This window comes from Lepidothrix coronata, unplaced genomic scaffold (genome assembly GCF_001604755.1).
Source record: "Lepidothrix coronata isolate B3197 unplaced genomic scaffold, Lepidothrix_coronata-1.0 Scaffold39, whole genome shotgun sequence".
Taxonomy (NCBI): domain Eukaryota; kingdom Metazoa; phylum Chordata; class Aves; order Passeriformes; family Pipridae; genus Lepidothrix; species Lepidothrix coronata.
The window spans coordinates 4,995,966-5,010,412 of NW_016690219.1; positions in this window are offsets into that span (position 1 = coordinate 4,995,966).

Sequence of the window (14,447 nt, forward strand, 5' to 3'; positions counted from 1 at the left end):
GGACAAAATCTGGAATTTAGGGCTTTTTGTCTGAAGAAAAAGTTATCCTAGAAAATAAAAGATTATTTTCGTATCAAGAAACTGGCAGAACATTCTATCACTCGTTGCTTCCAAGATCAAAACATTTTCCTCTGATGTGGGGAAGGAGTAGTTTATATCTACTTTGTATGTAGTGGTGAAAGAATAGAGCTTAATACAGTGGTAATAAGAGAAGCCGCTAAAAGCTTTTCCATAGGAACCAGCAACCTGGAACGGGGTTTTTCACCACTGTTGGTGAAAATGGGCCCATATTTGAAGGGTATCTTTGCCAGAGGTCTACATACATTTTAGGTTGAGCAGAACTAATATTTTTGGCTTCTAATTTCTCTCTCAAGCTTCACAGTAGCCAATTTGTGAACTGTTTGTGCACCAAAAAACCCTCCCATAAGTATGACTTCGTCATATTTACATATAAGGCACAATTAAGCACAAGGAGGAAGATTGCAGAGTAGCATGACACTTTCAAAGAAAGTTGTGCAGAACTTTTGCATAAGATCACAGGACATTTCAACTCTCTTCTACATTTCAAATTTCCCCTTTAGGTGCCTAAACTCCTGAGTTCAGGGAGAGTTTAGCCATTCAAATCCTTCAGTGGATTGGACACCAAGTTATCACCTTATGGCTTAGATGAATTAGATACTTCAAGGTTCCTGAAAAAGGTTCCAAATTGGCATTTTTTTTGCTGATCTCACCAGAGGTCCAAGAATGACTGAGCCTAGAGACAGCAGCAATTGGCAGCTGTAACTTGGGAGACTGGGATTTCACAAGGTTGGAACAAAGGGGCTGTACAGCGTCATCTTTTGGTTAGGATTTGGCAGATTTAAGGACTGTGGGAAAAGGTGTTCTCAATAACAGTGAGCAGAATCGCTAACATAGCCTTTAAACATAGCAGCTCAAGGATCAATTTGGCTTTGGACTTTGCCAAAGCTACTTCTTAACAGCTGCCTTGAGAACTGCAAAGACAAACTGTCTTTTTTGCTCCCTATGGGGAGACCACATTTTGACATTGCGGTTCCTAAATGACCAGCAGATAATTTCATATGCTGGAAATGAAGAAAAGGGAAGGAAAGAAAATAAAAGATGCAATCTTTTCTTTTCCTCCCCCCAAGTTAATGAATTTTTTATAGATGTGTAAGCATGTCACTATTCCAAGCCACATCAAATCACTCCTAAAATCTGTATTTTAAAAACAGGAATGTGTATAATATGAATGGCTTAAGGAATAAAATGCAAAAAGATGTTGATGATGCTGGATTACCAGCCAGCTGGAGAATTAAAAAAGATGAAGAGAAGAACAAAAAAGCCCGTGTTTCACTCGCCAAGTCAACAACCGTGTTTTTTCAATCGCCCCTCATTATGGAAAAGTGTACTCAGGTTGTCCTGGAATCCGAGTTCACTGTTTTTGAGGAGTCACATCAGGAAAAAAAGGCATGATGCAGTGAGAGTGTATGACAGGGAACATCTGGACACCAAACTACTGGAGCTGCCATGTTTGCAGAGGAATGGCTCTGAGGATGAAATGGAATGAACTGTAACAAATATGGGATTTTTCTGGCAGCTTTATTTTATTTAAATGCATCCCTGGCTTTTGAGCTATTTCTTTGTTTTGGATAATATTTAAACATGTCAAAAATCCTCACTCCTTCCTGCCCTTCATTACACATGACAGGGAGTGGATTGCTCTGGCCATCTGTAGGGTGGGAATGAATGGAGCTACATCTGGATGGGCTGGGGATCACATGAACGCTCACAGCAAGCCCCAAGCAGTTAACTTGAAACCTGCCTTTCCCTGGGTGAGTGGAGACAGGATCACAGCTTTTGCCAGGATTGTGTGAAGCAGTATTGGAGCCTTGCAGCTAAACACGTCTAGAGCCTGTTTGGGGGCCCTCCCTAAACTCAGGCACCTCTGCCAACCCCGCCTGTGTCTACAAGTTGTGTTCGATAATAACATTTGGCATTTATTGTGTGACATCTTGAGCTTATGAAGCCATTCCTGAGGCTTCCCTGTAGCCCTACTGTGATTAGAAAAGCTTCAAGGGAGAATGCAAAAATACATGTGGCAGTGTTTAAAAGAGGGAAGGGCTAATATTGGGGTGGACAACCTGCAGGTTCAGACACATGCATGGCTTGTGCCAAAGCTGTACCATGCTAGAGTAGGGTGGTGGTAAGTCCCAAAATCCTACCTGGGGAGAACCAAGGCAAAGGTTGGAATGCTGAAGCTGCTACCATTGACCCCATGGAGGACTGAGCCAAGCCCCATCCTGAGGGTGTGGTGGGACAATAAAGTGTGGATGTGGTGCCTGGGGACGTGGTTTAGTGGTGAACATGACAGTGCTGAGCCAGTGATTGGACTCAATGATTTTAGAGGTCTTTTCCAACAGTAATGGTTCTATGGTCTAATTCATAAGGTGATGTCAGGTCAAAGGTTGGACTCAATGATCTCAGAGGTCTTCTCCAACCTAGTTGCTTCTGTGATTCTGTGATTTTATGTTTCTATGATTCTGTGGTAACTGGGAAGCCACCACCACCCCCTGCCTGTGAACTGCTGCCAGAGATCTCTCCCCCTTGGCTCTCTGATATGTCCCGTGGCTGTCAGCCATCTGTTGCTCAGAGGAATCAGGAAAGATGGTAGGTGGGCATTTGCGTGGGAGAAGTGGCCACAGTGTTTATTCCCTTTGAAGCTGTTTCCATCTCAGGGAGTGTGCTGAGTTCCTTCTTTTACATCTAATATATTAGGGAAAAGGATATTACCACCCAACTGCTAGAGGAAGTCTCTGGCTTTGACCTGAATTGCTTCACACAGTCAGTGAGACCTTTCTTCTTCAGCATGTCAGTGTCCTTTCCTGAGTTTCATGATGTATGGAAGTGCTTTTGGTAATTTTTTCTAAAGAGAAAATCTTCTTCACAACTATAAAGGTGGAAGACACCTCTTCTGGGGTGGATATCTGGAAAGGATCTCCTCTCCTCTCCGAACCTCTCCGAACTTCTCTGAACCTCTCCTCTCCGAACCTCTCCTCTTCTCTCCGAACCTCTCCTCCTCTCTTTTTATTTCTTTTTCCTTTATTGAACTTAGTGATCCTTAGGCTGGAGAATTCACAGTGTGTGACTATGACAGTAAAAGCTGACCATATGAGCCACTGACCCATTGACCTGAACTGACCTGGTTCGTGGACAGAGAAACTGTCCCTCTCTCCATTCCTGAACATGCAGACCTTGACCCATCTGGTGAGCCTGCTTAGAGAGGGGCCAATTAGTCATAAATGGTGGTTTTCATTATGTGGATATTTCTTCTTTTGAAATGATCCCCAGACTGCCAGCTTGCAGCATTTCAGGGATAATTTGCCCCCACATGGAGTGGGGCAGCAGTGCCCCCCATTGCAGGAGGGGTGGCTGTGCATCGAGGATGGTGCTGGAAAGCCTTTGCTGGTGCCCTGACTCGTGGTTTACATGACCTTGAGCTTGTCCTGAGCTGCTTTTAGCTGAGGCAGAGGAAACATGTTGCTCAACGTAGCTCACTTCCAAACACCACCATGAGGGTGAGAAGGGCAGGAAGGGTCATGGCCAATGTTCTGACAACCGCAGGGGGAACCGCAGCGGAACAGCCACTGACAGACAGCGGGACAAATTGAGTCAGCCAGCTCTGACTCTGCTGTGGGGAAAGGTCAGCACCTCTGACAGGGTTTTGATCACTGCAAAAACCAGCCAGCACTGAGTCATGGCTGTGCCGGAGGTGCCTGGAGGTTCTGAGCATCCCATTCCAGAGATGGCTGCTGTCGGGAGGCAGGGGCCATCCTAGGGGCTTATCTCCATGGCTGGGCACTCTGACTTGCCTTTTGCAGTCCTGTGGCTCTTCGTTGCTCATATCTGCACCCTGTCTAGCATCCTCAGCTATTCCTGAGTCAGGAAAATTTCTGAGTGCAAAGATTACACCGAAAGGGTTTCATGAAAGAAAAAAAAAAAGAAATATCTGAGCTCTCCCTTTGCTGAGGCCAAGCTGTTGTCAGCTTCAAGAAAATGTTTTCTCTTTGTGTTTGGACAGTTTAGCAGATTTATTTCCCCCTCATTTCCCTCCCCCTTCTTGGATGAAGATTGCAGGGATTTCCACAAAATACATTTGGAGGAGCCAAGCCTTCAACACCAGCAGTTTTTAGTCAGAGCTTTGGAATGATCAATAAATCGGCACCGACTGATCTCAGAGTCTGAGGATGTCTATGAGGCCCAGGCAGCTCTTTTAGGTAAGCTGGAGCAAGTGAGTAAACCCAGTAGCTCTGGAGCCAAACCCTAAAGTGGATGCAAAATCTTATGGGGAGCCAGTGCTGTGATTTTCACTATGAGGGTGATGTAATGATTGAGTACAGTTCAAGTAAGTAATCTAGTCATCTGTTCACAATTTTGAGTTATGGCTGATGCAGTCTCTGCCTGTGAGCCAGCAAAAAGGGAGAGAATTACAGTTATTAAGTCAAGACAAAGATAGGGACTGGCACCTTGGCATCAGCACGGAGATGGGATTGGAGCGGGGGTTGTGCAATTCAAAATGCAGCCTGGGGTCCTGCAGGAGCCTGAAATTTCCAGACAGTTGGGATCTGAACAGAAGGTGGTGGATGGATAGTGCACTGAAAGGTAGGGACACCCATGTCTGATCATTGCCCCAAAGAAGAGGAGAGGCATCAATCTTGAGCACAAGTACCAAATCTGAATCCATACCACCCAAGACAACTACTCTGAACACATGTTCATCTGTGGTGTTTTAATTCCACTTAAGAAAATTTAGAGCCATCCAGGGCCTGACCTTTAGCAAACCACAAAGGCAACCCATAAACCACAAGGCTGGATTCAGCTCGAGAGGACAAGTAAATCCAACATATTAGCATAGACTTCCAATGCAGCTGGGAACCAGGGATGTTGCAAACAGGAGACGCACCAGTAGCATCCATGTAAGATCTGAGAGTGTAAAGCTGGATTCGGTCAGGGCTCCACTGAGATCATCGCCCAAAAGGGGGAATAACAGCACGACAGTTAATAATGGTAAGTGGCTGATTTCACCGCCAGGCGGAAGCAAAATATTTTTAAGTGTCAGAAACCATAAAAACATGACATGATTCATCTTAAAGCAAACAGTTGCTCATGTAACTGGGAGCAGAGGATACATGGAAAGTCCCAAGATGAGACCATTTTCCAGAGTGATGTTTTTTGGGCAAAAAGCACATACTGCAAGCTAAGCAATGTAGCCTGGTCAGCTGGAGACTATTGGTGCTGGAATACTAAAGGATGTACTAGTCATTGGTAAATTAAATCCCCCCTCAAAATCAATACCAGAGCAGGTTATTTTGACAAGATAAATACCTTTCCCATACAGTGTACAACTGAGGGATTATCCACTAATCATGGAAGATCTTTAGGCATTCAACAAAACCATAACAAATAATCCTTTGTCATTTGTCAAACTCTCTCCACTGAAAGTTATATTTTCCCACTCGAGGTTCTAAGCTGACTGCAAAGAATAAGAAGATAAAAACGTATCTCTTGAAATTTCTGCATAGAAACGCTACACTTCAAAATATTTCAACTGTTTGTCAAATAAAATTGTGCACAACTCAGCCCTGAGGTGGCTGCCTTTCTTCCATGGGACAAATGATGCATCACACCTTCTGTATCCATATGGTGACCTCTTATTCATGCTAGGGAGGAAGTGATTGCTCAAAGCCGAAACGTGTTTCTAATGATCTTTAGTGTTTGCTGTGACTACGGTATCAACAGAGACTTAGGTCTCAGTCTCACAGTGATTCAGTGGGATTATGACTTTAAATATTATGACTTTATAGTCATATCTGTATATTTTAAGGGTGTTTGGGCCAAGAGGTATAAGACCAGCTGTGGCATTAACCCAGTAATTGAGTTCAATAATTGAAATACATGTTCCGGAGAAGCATCTTTCTTGTTTTGTAAATGTCATTCTGTATACTTCCTGATATTTTTTTTTTATTTCTGAAGACTTTCTAGGAACAATAACCATCATTTATTTGTCCAATTATTTGCATTAAGACTAGACACTCCAAAAGTATGTGCACTGGTTATGCCTGATTTCCAAAGGGTTTGTATCTCATGTTGACTGACTTTTAAACTCAATGACATTGAGGATGCAGGTGAACTAATCTTGCATTACATATCAGAGAATTCATACTACAAAAAAACAGTGATGTGGGATGAAGGTTTTCTGATGTCTTCTAAGTCAGGAATGCTGGTTGAAGCCTTTGCATATTTAACATTTCTGTATTTACCATCCAGTACATGGAGTCTCGGGTGTCTAATAAAAGCTGGGCTCACCATGAAGTCTTTTCTTCTTTGGGAGAATAAAGAGCCCTGTCCTTCTGCACTGAGCCGCCTATTTTAAGTTTGAAATTATTAAAAAAACCTCAGTGTGCAGATTGTCAGGGAGGGAAACACAGACGATGACTCAGTATGTCTGAGTGAGCCTCTTTCCTTAAGGGAGTATTGTTTTTTGTCTGAGGAAACCTGTCATGGCATTTATGACTTTTTGCAACCTGGTGGGTCCAAGTCAGGAATGCTGTTACTGCAATTGCAGGTACCTGGATACAAGTCCAGGTACCTGGATACAAGTCCAGCCTGAGGTGGAGGCTCACACAAAGGGCTGCCTCACACTTCAATTTTCATTTGGATGTCATGCATTTCACTAACTAAATGAATTTTATCCCCTTAAAAAGTCTTCGGTTGTTCCTAATTCCCATTATGAAGACTGGATATTCTCTTTATCATGCTACACTTTTGGTCTCATTGCAATTGGCTCCTTGTCCAGAGCCTAAGCAAAACAAGCCTGAAAGAGCAACAGAATCTTCCCTGCTCTGACACAAGCCAGGAGTAACTCTGTTCAGTATCAGTTTCAAAGACTTCTTGGTAAGAACATGCAATCTGAAAATACCATGGACAGAGATAAATCTGGACAGATTTTAATTGGGACCAGGATGGAGTGGCTGTAGCCTCTCCAGTAGTGCGGAGGTGGAGACTTAAGTCTCCAGCTTGTCTGCTTGATGTGATCTGGGACATTACTATACCACTTGGGATCAAATGCATCCCAGATATTTCCATCTGTCCTTCCTAGGCATTTATACTGTGCTCATTCCTGCATGATCTGACTGCTGATAAAGTGGTTCCTGTGTGTTTTGTTTCCTTCAAAAGCAAATCCATGACGCTTGCCTTTCCCCAGAGACAGAGGGGTGGAAGTTCATTATTTCATGTTGATGTGCAGCTGAAAATAACATCTTGTTGAAATAATACTTATGTAATAAGAAAAGTTCCTTTTTCACATACCCTGGTGGTCTAGTGGTTAGGGTGCAGGACTCTCACCGCTGCGACCCGGGTTCGATTCCCAGCCCCCTGGGCAGATGGAGCTCGTCAGCCCTGTAAGGCAATCCATCTAAGAGAAGGTCACTCTAAACAAACCTACGTCCTGGGGACCTCACTGCCACTGTCCAAGCTTGCTTGGCCCCGGCAGATGAACCTCAGGATTAAAGGGTGGGCTCAGTTCAGCGCACGCTGTGTCTCACCTAAAAAATCCACTGCGCAGGCTCGAAGGGTTAATGACCTTTCCCAAATCTTCGCGCGAAGACTGGCCATTACTTACTACTTACTTAAGCAGAGCATAATTTCTGAGAGAGTAACACTGAAAGAACAGTGTTCCTCTACCGGGTTGTGCAGCTCCTCCAAGCACTTTCCCTCAATGTCAGCTGGGATCTAGGCAGTGAGCTTGAATGATGCCTTGAAAAAAGGGAACATTCTATGATGCTTTACAGGCATGGGTTACTTTGGTCTTTCTCAGTGTTTAAATCTTTGTCCCAACATATTTGAGTGACTTTTTCAGGAGCTTTTTGGCTCAAACTACTCTGCTGTATTGACAATTCTCCCTCCTTTCCCCCGCAGCTACCCCATTGAAATAAACCCTTAATTTCCCCTCAGCAAACCTCAGTGTCATCATGTTATCCATTGTTCTGCTTCAGGGTGACCAAAAAACAAGTCATAGGCAAATCTGACTAATCTCCCCTGAAACTGTGAAACCAGTGAAAAAAATTTCAGTTGGGTACAATTTCAGCATTGTGCCCATGGGGCAGCCACAGTTTTTAAAAGACCCTTCAGAACTACCCAAAGATTGTGTTGCTGTCATTAATGGCACCGATATTGTTGCCTGAAATAGCTGCTTTATGCTGCAGTAGACAAAGAATTCCTTCTTATCCCATTGTTTTCAGAACTTCTGTGTTTGGGGCGTTCCAGGACTGCTGTAAATTGGTTCAATTCTTTTCTGACATGTCACTCACTAAATGTTCAGGGAGTGTTTCTCTAATCCTGTCCAGATGAGCTGTGGATTCCAAGAGGTTTCTATTTTGGGACGTAGGCTTCTGCCTATATGCTACTGTTGGGCTCAAGTTCATTCAGAGGAATCCCATTAGCGGGTATGCAGATTTATTTCTTTGCTTCTGCAGAATGTGAGCTGAAATTGTTTGGTTTTGCCAATTGCCTTTCCTGTGTGGGGGGATCAATGTCCTTCCTTTGCATTTTTCATAAATTGGAGTTCCGTTCTGATGAATCAGAGCTTGATTTTTATTAGTTTTACATAGCGGCTGCTTCCTTCTGACACCACTTAATTCAGTGGGAATTTTTATTATTCCCAGTTCTTTAACAGTGGCTTATTGGGATCCCAGACAGGATTGAAAACTCTCTGTGTTGACAGGGAAACACATTGAAAGAGACAGTTTCTGCTTCAGAAATTAGAATTTCAAAAGAAAAGACATATATAAAACAGGAGAAAAATAGTATATTCTTCTTGAGAGACCCGGTTTGACTGATACACCCAATGTCAACCAGAATGTTTACTGCAGCTTCCCACTGGACATCTCCCAAGTCTCAGTGTGACACCTGACCTCAACTTTTCTTGTGTCTGTGCATAAATTTCAGATTTAAAATTGAGAATCATGACCCAGAAGTATGAAGTATGAAGTGAATCAAACTTAGATGGAAATATCAGCCAATGAAGTTTATTGATTGACATGCTCTAACACAATACCTGCCCTCAGCTGTGTCCACAGCATCACTGGTTTCCTTCCATAAACATAGCTGTTTTGCAATTCTAGCCAAAATTATTCCTAATGTCAGAGGAAAAAAAGATATTGTTAGGCTGTCTGGAAAAAAAAATAAACCTAAGCAATGCTTTTTGTTAAACCTCTAGTAAACTTGGTCTGTGGAGCAACAATTTGGAATGGGAGGAGTGGGATGCTCTGGAGTCAGAGTTTGACTTTGGCAGCTCCGGTCAAAATCCATCAAAGTTTGGCAAATGTCTCTGAAAATCTCATTTAAAGGCTTCTTATTAGGACTGAGACACTTGATTTTTCCAGAGTGCCTCTGCATTGACCATAATCCAGCCCATAATTACAACTGAAGACCCTGATTTTCGCATCTCCCATGTGGATCCATTTCAGTGATGGGTGGAGGAGATGAAAGATTGTAATTACAGTGCTTTAACTACTCACCATCCCAGTACCATGCAGAGCACAGGGTATGGAAGCAGCCTCACAGTAATTCCCCTTAATCTGTAGGTGAGGATCCTGCCAGATTCACGAGGGGAGAGACTGCTAGGAGAATTTGCAGGACATGTTTAAAAGTTGTGGGGAATACAGTGAGCTGGAGCTCCAGGCTTTAAGAGTGTAAACCCAAAAGATGAGGATGACTGAGGTGAATGAGTCTGATAGGGTCAGTAGAAGGCTCTGTGCTTGGTGTTAGAGAGGAAAAAACTCTGTAATAGATATAATTGTCCCTTAATTATTCCGCGTGCTTCGGTTGCTGCTACTGATTGGTTTTTCTCTGATGTTTAACATCAGGTGCCATTTATTTCAGGGTCAGAAAGCGAATACTTCACACTCCTGTAGTAAATTCCGTGATATGGATCACAGGTACCCGCATATTTAATTAACATTGAAGCATTTTATGCTCCTGTGAAGAGAGGGGAGACACTGAGGCAGGGTAAAACCTGCCTCAAAGTAGACCATCATTTTAGCTGCCCAGTTACTGATACTTGTGGCCTCTTTTTGCAGGGATTACAGGATGTCAATTTAAATTTAAAATAATTAAATTAAAATAATTGAATTTAAAGAATATATTAAAATAAAATGGCAAAATAATTTTAGCAGCTTCAGAAAATCTCTTAAAATTTTGAATAGTTAATATTTTGGGTACTTTCAAAGCTGCTCAAACCTTATTTTATGTCCTTCTAGTAAATAAAAGAAATTACAAAATGTGCAAATGTGACACCAATCCAAATCAAGGCCTGGAACAAATTACAGAGCTCTTTGCTCATCAGTTTGGAGCCTGAGAAGTAAGCATGAGAATCCCAACATATTCTTGTTCATATTGGATGTCTCACCTAAATCATCAGGCCACCAACTCATCAGCTAGAAATGTAGAAAAAGAGAGACTGAGGAAAGATGACCCAGATTCTTCCTCATTTCCCTCATGACTCTGATGTAATCTCAGGGTGTTCCAGGAAAGGGAGGAAAATAAGGTATTTTTTCATTGCAGCAATAGTTTTAAAACCAAATGAATCTTACACGCACTGCTCTCTGTTCTGTCTGAGAAAACCTTCTCAAGAGACAATGTGAAGGAACAAGACTATGAATTAAGTAGAAATTTTAGGAGACATTAGAAGGCAGAAGACAGGACGGTGGAGAATGTGGCCCAGAAATTAGAATCTGACACTGAGTTCTGTTATCAGCTCTCCCAGCCCCTTGCTTGGTGCTTTCCTTCTTTCAGTCACAAGGTCTCATGGAGCCCACAAATCACAGGATAAGAATGTGAATAGTGTCTGGGAATAACCAAAAAACCCTAACCTTGAAAAACAATTCAAACCTGAGTGAAACCTCTATTTTCAAGACTGATGAGTCATATTCAGATAGATCCTCATGTATTCATTCCATTAACTGCATCAGAAACAAGGCTCTGGCTTTTTTTTTGCTGTGAAAGATACCCTCAGGAACTCTTTTCTCTGGTAACATAGATGTCTCCGAGATGTTTTGTTATTCTTCATCAATGAAGATGCTGAAGTCTTAGCTCCCCACTGCAGAACACCACCTTAAATCAACATTGTAAGTGAATCTTAGACATCAGCTTGTGGAATGAGGTAGGAAAAAAGTTAGCAATTTCTTTTCCTTCTAAGCAAATTTGTAAAAGGAGAAAAGGTTCATTCAAACTCTGAGACACTACGTATTTGTGAACAATCAGAATTGCAGTATTTTCCAAACAGCTTTAGAATAGGAAAATGCAGGTGGGAGGAAGGGTGGAAATTGAAAGACTGGCACAAATACACATGTGCCAGTGATGCCTCTTTAGAGAAACTGGAATCCTCGGTGTGAGGTGAATTTGTTCTTCTCCACTAGCAATTTCTCTTCCTCCTTCCTTAGTTTAGGAAATGAGTCTCCAATGTTTTGATTTCTGTTTGTCTAGAAATCAGACAATGAAATCATAAGTACATAGTCAATGAAGAGAGTGGCTGACATGCAAACATGGATGAATGGGCTGCACCTCCATCCTTGGAAGTGCCTTACAGGGTGGTCTGGTGGGACCTACTGAGACATTTTAACTGTGACCTGATGTGCTACTTCTGTATTGAGGCCTGGTCCTTTTCACTAAGGCTTGACTGGTTATATCATTAAACTATTATAAGCAGGACTTAGGCCAAATATCACCCAGACAGTTCCTAGGGCATAGTTCAAGACTTGACAAAGTCTTGAAACACTCTCCCACCTGCCTTCTCTGTGTCTCTGTCACAGTTGCTTTCAAGTGGTTCGGCCATCCTGTATGAGAGCATCATACCACCAGAAGAAGCACAGTGATGGTGTTTACAAGGCCTTTACAGCTCACCTACCTTGGGTCCTCATAGCTCAAGATACTGAGATCACACCTAAAACCCAGTCCTTTTTCTGAGACAGTCACTACCACAGGCTACTTCCCTTGGCTGAGAGCAGGCTCTCCGGTTGTACTTCCCTCATAACTGTAGTTACTAGGTGAGGGAAACATGTTTGAATTAAGTGCCTTCATAAAGATGCAGATCTCCTTGTTGCTTGGTGTAGATGGAGTTACTTCCAGAAAGCACAATCTGGAGCAGATGCTGAAACTGGGTCCTCAGCTTCATCCTTGAAAGTAGGATGTGTGTCTTCTCATGGATTATGTGGAGCATTTACAAAGAACAGCCACCCAGAACAGAGAGCTACAGAAGCCATTCTTTATGGCCTCCAAACAGTGGGTCTGGGGAGAGCTGAGCTAGTTCATCTATGGGTGAGTGGTCTATGGTAGATACCATGTTTCCCATGTTCAGTGCACCCAATCAGGACTACAAACCCCTGGAAGTGGTCATGGCCAAGTTGGATGTGGCCCTGAACAACCTTATCTAATGGAAGGTGTCCCTACCCATGGCAGGGGGTTTGAAACTAGATGATCTTTAAGGTCCCTTCCAACCCAAACCCTTCTATGTTTCTATATAAACAATTAATTGCACATGAACTTGTTCTAGGATGGAGGGCTGGACTACATATTGGATGAATGCTAGTTCAAGCCTATTTTTTCTATGAAGACTTGAATGTCTGCCAGCTCATACCACTTGAGAATTTGGCCTCTTGCTCCTTATTTTGTACAATAACTTTACTTAATTGGTAGACTTTCCATGCTTAGTAATTATAAATATATAAACAAGAGTGTTTGTTTATGCTTGTTAAAGCAGGGAAGGAACGATTTCAAAGAAAAAATGTTCTAAAAGTGGCCTAACTTCACTCCCATATAAAATCAGTTTGGTGTCTGCCATGTGAATTGGTGGAACTCGGAGAAGAGGGGTGTTCAAGAGCAGTTCTGCAGTATTTGCAGCTTGTGCATCAGTGAGAGATGAGGTCAGGTCTCTACATATTGCACCTACACCCTTTTCCCCATGCCACATGTGACTCTGAGTGGCCAGAAATGAATGTAGGTAGGAGTAAACCATAAGGAAAATTTTTGAGACCCAGAAATAAGTCAATCCCCTCCCTGAGCCAATGTCTATGTGTGGGCTGCGTGTTGCATATGTATTTTCTGTGGCAGACTTGGATTCCTTTGAGCTTGGCACGTTTTGGTTAAGATGAACTCAGCATCCAAATGTTGACACAAAAGCTGACTACACCATATACCATGGCCCCATGCCACCTCCAGCTGGCCTGGAGCCGTGCTGGCATTGGCTTTGGTTCCCTGATTTAAGACAGCTATAGGAGAGGGAAGGGCAAAGAGTGCCTGAGGTGGGTTTACCTGGCATCCTACCTAGAGGAAATAGCCTGCGTTCTTCTGCAGAATAAGGAGAGAGGGATGAGTAGAGAGAAATAAAATAAATAAATCAAGCCAATGGTGTCATTAAAAAGAGGATGTATCACGTTTACCGTGAGAGCAGGTCACCCAGACATCCAGACATGAACATTCCTGCAAAGCTCCAAATGCACACATGGAGCTGAATTTCTTTGGCTTCCCAGAATGGCTTAATTTTATGATTCCATGACTCATTAAAAAAAGCCAAGTCCCTAGACATTTGCATCAAGGCTCAGTAAACATGAGCTACTGGTGGGGACATACAGGGACAAAGGAGCAAGTTAAGGATGGATGGAGGGATGGAGGGGAGAGCACTTGATTCTTGTCCCCCCCCTTACCCTTCTAGTGGTTTTGTAAACATGTTTCTCTCTCTTACTTTCTTTCTTTCTTTTTCTTTTTATTTTTAAGATTGGAGTGGAGGGGTTAACAGAGGTCATGTTAGTTTAAAAAATTATGGTTAACCTTACAAGCTGGGTTGCCTTAGGTCACAGTGATACAATTCCCCTCCCTTCTCCTGTGCAGTGGTGGTTCACAAGCATTCCTCCAACGTGGGGAAGGATAGGCCTGCCAAGGCTATGAGCAACGCAGAACAGACTTACCTGTTTTTATGCACTGCTTAACTAATTATTTTAAAAAGAAACAGCCAAGTTGGAACAACTACCTTTTTCTTCGAGGAGGAACATTTTCCCCTTTTCCTTTTTCCCCCCACATCCCCCTTCTTCCCTCCTCCCTCCCCTTGGTTTTTTTTTCCCCTCCGTTGCTTGACTTGGCATTTGAAGCAGGTTCTGGATATCTGACACCTCTTGAAAGTGTAGTTTGGCAAACAGGAATTGGGTTCGGCTCCAAAAGGGCCCTGCACAGGGCTTGCTGTGAAAACACCTGGATGTCTCTTATGCCTCTAAGAACCAGTCCTGCTTCTGTAGGAATAACAGCCACTCTCTCCCTTCCCCCAGCCCCTGCTTTCCCTTCAAGAATTAAAAAAGAAATTGAAATGCTGGCACTGTTTTAGTAAAAAAACAGGTGGTTGG